This window comes from Macrobrachium rosenbergii, chromosome 42 (assembly GCF_040412425.1).
Source record: "Macrobrachium rosenbergii isolate ZJJX-2024 chromosome 42, ASM4041242v1, whole genome shotgun sequence".
Taxonomy (NCBI): domain Eukaryota; kingdom Metazoa; phylum Arthropoda; class Malacostraca; order Decapoda; family Palaemonidae; genus Macrobrachium; species Macrobrachium rosenbergii.
In genome coordinates this window covers 16614622-16620621 of record NC_089782.1, presented here as the reverse complement: position 1 = coordinate 16620621, position 6000 = coordinate 16614622, and the positions used below count along the sequence as shown (strand labels likewise).

Here is a 6000-nt window from a genome sequence, read left to right as displayed (position 1 = left end):
GACGACCTCTAGATCATGAAGGTTTAGAAACCGAAAATGATGATTGAAAAACGAACGAAGAATTTCGATGATTTGTTTCTTTTGTGAGCCGCTGGAAAGACTCGTCCCCCCACCCCTGTCCTTTACTACTACTACTATCACTCTCTGAGCATCAATGTCCTCTTTAGCTAGAAAGATAAATTAATGTGCTACTATTTATTCTTAGACATATTTATTAAGTTTATTTATGAGTCAGTTAAGTGCCATATCTTTTCATATTTCTATGCCCAACGATATTCTGCATTTTCACCCGTTTCGGTATTCTTAACATCTCTTTTACTTTCTACCTAACTGTCTACAGCTGACAAAGTGTTGCCACATTTGATCCTGTCAGCCGTCTCAGTTATTCTCTTGAAAGTTGAACTTTAATGTCAAGTAGTGAATAGTAGTTAGTCTAGTATATGCCTTTTTGCGGATTACCATAATTTTTCAGTTAAAATATAAAAAAAAATATATATATATATGTTTCATTTCCTTCCTAAATACAAGATCAGTACCGCCCATTCTCTAGGAAATAGAAAGGAATAGAATTGCTAAGGGTAGACAAGACCGAAAACTGTCCTTATATGGACAGAAAGAGACGGAGAGTCGTGGCCGTCACCAGGTAACCTGATAAAACCTGGTGTAGTCAGGCGCTGCCACCTCAAGGAAACCAGAAAAATGGCATCCTGTTTTACATCTGCCACTTTGTTTTTAGGGACACCTTGGGAATCCTGAAGTATTATATCACTTACGATTCTCAGAATGGCGACAATGGCCAACCTGTCCTTTTGCGAAGTGGTTTTCTTTCTTTTGTTTTCACGTGTGTTGGATAACGCCAGCTCTGAGTTTACGGACATATTGGTGTGCGTACGCAAAACACTCGTGTAAATATACATACAAGAGTTTTTTCCACTTAGTAAATATACATTACATTTGAATTATAAACACCACGTTAGTCAGGAGAAATGATACCACCGGGTAGCTGTTATATTCCATGTGCTGAGGCTATTAGTAGAGCCAGTGGTTTGGGATTAATGTACCTTTTTCAGAGGCTAAAAGGTTGTGAATTCTTTGGGAGAGGAAGTGCCTCCTGAATAACAGAGGCAGCTCACAATTACAGGAAAGTGATGTAATATTTCTGTTATCCTTGTATTATTTCCATTACTGCGTTACTTTCTCCCTTTTACAATTCACTCGTTTCCTCGGTCTCTTCCCACTCAGCTCTCCAATGCCGTGTTGTAAATCAATATGAAGGAAATTTCATGCTTTAAGACTTGTGATAATTTCCACATATTATATGTCTGTAATATTTGCAAGGATAACAGAGAATAGCTTTGGTGAGGCCGCTTTAATATTTAGGAAATATTTTCTCCCAAACTGTCCACAATCTTTCCTCCCCTATAAAGGATTTAAGGATAGTAGGAACATGACTTTCCTTACCTTATCCTTGTAATTTGAAGTTTTCTTTGCCATTAAGGAAGCACTTACCACAGAAAAGACTTCACAGCTTGTCTGACTCAAGGAAAGTGCAACAATAGCAGTAGAGCCTAAATCTCTCCTTAAAGTGTGCGCTAGCCCTTATGTTAAGGAAAAGTACCCTCTCACAAGGCTACTCTAAGGGCGAATGGAGCCCTGCGCCTGTTATTCTTGCTTGCTTTCCAAAGTCAGAGAAGCTGTGAAGCCTTTGTGAGGGGAAAGTAGTTCCAAAAAAGAAAAGACGACTTTAAATCATAAAAAATAAGTTAATGGAAGTCAGATTTGAAATAATTTCCAAGGCGGAAAGATTGTGAAGCCCCTTGGAGAGGATATTACTTCAGTATCAAAGGAAGTACACACTACAGTTATATTTGCTTGTATCCTTATCGTTGCAAAATTCCAAGCCTACATCGTGCGGAAAGTTATCAGAAGTCTCAAAGAATTCAGTTTCTTTCATGCTATGTGACACTGCGGCATTTCATATATTTCAACGAAAGAGAAAGTTGCAGAAGGTGGAAAGTTGCGTGAGAAGAGGCTACGGGAACGAATAAAATGTAAAAGGTAGAAAGCAGTGCAAATGCAGAACGAAGAACATTGCTAAGAACATCCAATGCTGTCTACAGTGGGCCGCAAAAGGCATACAGTATGTGGTACCCTTTACAGGGTCAGGTCAAAATATTTCTATATATTCTACACTTCGGATGACCCAGTTCCACATTATTATTATTATTATTATTATTATTATTATTATTATTATTATTATTATTATTATTATTATTATTATTATTCAAGAAAAACTCAAATTTTACTTTACAGACATAATAAAGAATCATAGTTTCACGTGATGCATGTGTAATTAAACAGGCATCCTTATAATAAATATAGAAGAAGGAAGAGATCACATAAGAAGGGAGGGAATACCGAAGAAGGGACGGAATACCGAGGAAGGAAGAAAATGCTAAAACGGAAGGGAATACTGAAAAAAAATGAAATATACAGTAAGAAAAGATTGTCTATGTAGGAAAAGAACACCTAAAATGAAAAGGAACAAAAAAGAAGGAATGAAATACCAAAGAGGTGAAGGAACAGAAAAGAAGAAATGAAATACAACGGAAGATGAAGAACAGAAAAAAGAAGGAGTAAAGTACCAACAAGTGAAGGAACAGAAAAGAAGAAATGAAATACCAAAGAAGTTAAGGAACAGAAAAGAAGGAAGTGACTAACAAGGAATAAAAGAAATACCCAAGGAAAGCAAAGAAACCCAAGAAAAAGGAAACCCAAGAAAGAAGAAAAACCTAAGAAAGAAGGAAAAACCTAAGAAAGAAGAAAACCCAAGAAAGAAGAAAACCCAAGAAAGAAGGAAACCTAAGAAAAGAAAGAAAAAGAAGAAAACCCAAGAAGAAGAAACCTAAGAAAAAAGAAGAAGAAAAACCCAAGAAAAAGAAGAAAACCTAAGAAAGAAGAAACCCAAGAAAGAAGGGAAACCTAAGAAAGAAGACAAGAAAGAAAACCAAGAAAAGAGAAGAAAACCCTAAGAAAGAAGAAAACCCAAGAAAGAAGGAAACCTAAGAAAGAAGAAAACCAAGAAAGAAGAAAACCCAAGAAAGAAGGAAACCTAAGAAAGAAGAAAAACCCAAGAAAGAAGAAAAAAGAAAGAAGGAAAACCTAAGAAAGAAGAAAACTCAAGAAAGAAGAAAACCCAAGAAAAAGAAACCTAAGAAAGAAGAAACCTAAGAAAGAAGAAAACCCAAGAAAGAAGGGAAAAAACCTAAGAAGAAAACTAAGAAAGAAAAACCTAAGAAAGAAGGAAGGAAACTCAAGAAAGAAGGAAACCTAAGAAAGAAAGAAACCTAAGAAAGAAGAAAAAACCTAAGAAAGAAGAAAACCTAAGAAAGAAGAAAACCCAAGAAACCCAAGAAAGGAAACCTAAGAAAGAAGAAAACCCAAGAAAGAAGAAACCCAAGAAAGAAGGAAACCTAAGAAAGAAGAAAACCTAAGAAAGAAAGAAAACCCAAGAAAGAAGAAAACCAAGAAAAGAAGAAACTAAGAAAGAAGAAAACCTAAGAAAGAAGAAAACCCAAGAAAGAAGGAAACAAGAAAGAAGGAAACCTCTAAGAAAGAAAAAGAAGAAAACCCAAGAAAGAAAGAAGAAAACCCAAGAAAAAACTCAAGAAGGAAAAACAAGAAAGAAGAAAGAAGAAAACCCAAGAAAGAAGAAACCTAAGAAAGAAGAAAACAAGAAAAAGAAGAAAAAAGAAAGAAGGAAACCAAGAAAGAAGAAAACCAAGAAAGAAGGAAACCCAAGAAAAAGAAGGCCTAAGAAAGAAAGAAAAACCCAAGAAAGAAGGAAAACCTAAGAAAGAAGAAAACCTAAGAAAGAAGAAAACCAAGAAAGAAGGAAACCAAAGAAAGAAGAAAACCCAAAGAAAGAAAACCCAAGAAAGAAAACCTAAGAAAGAAGAAAACCCAAGAAAGAAGAAAACCCAAGAAAGAAAGGAAACCTAAGAAAGAAGAAAACCCAAGAGAAGAAACCAAAGAAAGAAAACCCAAGAAAGAAGGAAACCTAAGAGAAGAAAACCAAGAAAGAAGAAAACTCAAGAAAGAAGGAAACCTAAGAAAGAAAGAAAACAAGAAAGAAGAAAACCCAAGAAAGAAAACTCTAAGAAAGAAGGAAACCTAAGAAAGAAGAAAACCCAAGAGAAGAAAACCAAAGAAAGAAGAAAGAAGAAACCTAAGAAAGAAGAAAACATAAGAAAGAAGAAAACCCAAGAGAAAGAAGAAAAAGAAGAAAAACCCAAGAAAGAAGAAGAAAACCTAAGAAAGAAGAAAGAAGAAAACCCAAGAAAGAAGGAAACCTAGAAAGAAGAAAGAAGAAAAACCCAAGAAAGAAGGAAAAGAAAGAAGAAAACCCAAGAAAGAAGGAAAACCCAAGAAAGAAGAAAACCCAAGAAAGAAGAAAACCCAAGAAAGAAGGAAACCTAAGAAAGAAGAAAGAGAAGGAAACCTAAGAAAGAAGAAAACCAAGAAAGAAGGAAAACCTAAGAAAGAAGAAAACCCAAGAAAGAAGAAAAAAAGAAAGAAAAAACCCAAGAAAGAAGGAAGAAACCTAAGAAAGAAGAAAACCCAAGAAAGAAGGAAACCTAAGAAAGAAGAAAACCCAAGAAGGAAGAAGAAAACCCAAGAAGAAAGAAAACCTAAGAAAGAAGAAAACCCAAGAAAGAAGGAAACCTAAGAAAGAAGAAAACCAAGAAAGAAGAAAACCTAAGAAACAAGAAAGAAGGAAACCTAAGAAAGAAGAAAACCCAAGAAAGAAAAAGAAGAAAAAGAAAAGAAAACCTAAGAAAGAAGAAAAGAAGAGAGAAGAAGTGAAGGGAAACCCAAGAAAGGAAACCCAAGAGAGAAGAAAACCAAGAAAGAAGAAAAAGAAAGAAAACCCAAGAAAGAAGAAAACCAAGAAAGAAGAAAACCTAAGAAAGAAGAAGAAACCTAAGAAAGAAGGAAACCCAAAGAAGAAAACAAGAAAGAAGAAACCTAAGAAAGAAGAAAACCCAAGAAAGAAGAAAACCCAAGAAAGAAGAAAACCAAGAAAGAAGAAAACCCCAAAGAAAGAAGAAAACCCAAGAAAGAAGGGAAACCTAAGAAGAAGAAACCCAAGAAAGAAGAAAACCCAAGAAAGAAGGAAACCTAAGAAGAAGAAAACCCAAGAAAGAAGAAAACCCAAGAAAGAAGGAAACTAAGAAAGAAGAAAACCCAAGAAAGAGAAGAAAACCCAAGAAAGAAGAAAACCCAAGAAAGAAAAGAAGAAAAAAAAAAAAAAGAAAGAAGAAAACTCAAGAAAGAAGAAAACCTAAGAAAGAAGAAAAGAAAACCTAAGAAAGAAAAACCCAAGAAAGAAGAAAACCAAAGAAGAAACCCTAAGAAAGAAGAAAATCCAAGAAAGAAGAAAACCCAAGAAAGAAGAAAAACCTAAGAAAGAAGAAAACCAAGAGAGAAGAAAACCAAGAAAGAAGAAAGAAGAAAACCCAAGAAAGAAGAAACCTAAGAAAGAAGAAAACCCAAGAAAGAAGAAAACCCAAGAAAGAAGAAAACCTAAGAAAGAAGAAAACCCAAGAAAGAAGAAAACCCAAGAAAGAAAACCAAGAAAGAAAAGAAAGAAGAAAACCTAAGAAAGAAAACTAAGAAAGAAGAAAAAGAAAGAAGAAAAAAGAAAGAAGAAAAACCTAAGAAAGAAGAAACTCAAGAAAGAAGAAACCAAGAAAGAATAACCTAAGAAAGAAGAAAACCCAAGAAAGAAGAAAACCCAAGAAAGAAGGGAAACCTAAGAAAGAAGAAAACCCAAGAAAGAAGAAAACCCAAGAAAGAAGAAAAACCTAAGAAAGAAGAAACCTAAGAAAGAAGAAAAGAAACCCAAGAAAGAAGGAAACCTAAGAAAGAAGAAAAAGAAAGAAGGAACCCAAGAAAGAAGAAAACCCAAGAAAGAAAGAAAGAAGAAAACCCAAGAAA

At 34.5% G+C, this 6000-nt stretch overlaps 1 protein-coding gene and 1 long non-coding RNA gene across 2 annotated transcripts in view; one reads left to right on the top strand and one right to left on the bottom strand.

Annotated features, from left to right (window-relative positions):
- The window catches only part of LOC136827995 (cuticle protein AMP4-like), a 4891-nt gene extending 4395 nt beyond the window's left edge, over positions 1 to 496 (top strand). The window contains exon 3 of the mRNA XM_067085609.1: positions 1 to 496. This exon is cut by the window's left edge and continues 194 nt beyond it. The gene's annotated coding sequence lies outside the window, so the exon portion shown is untranslated.
- Positions 1 to 6000, bottom strand: part of LOC136827998 (uncharacterized) — a 143567-nt gene that overhangs the window by 15938 nt on the left and 121629 nt on the right. The gene's annotated exons all lie outside the window — the stretch shown is intronic.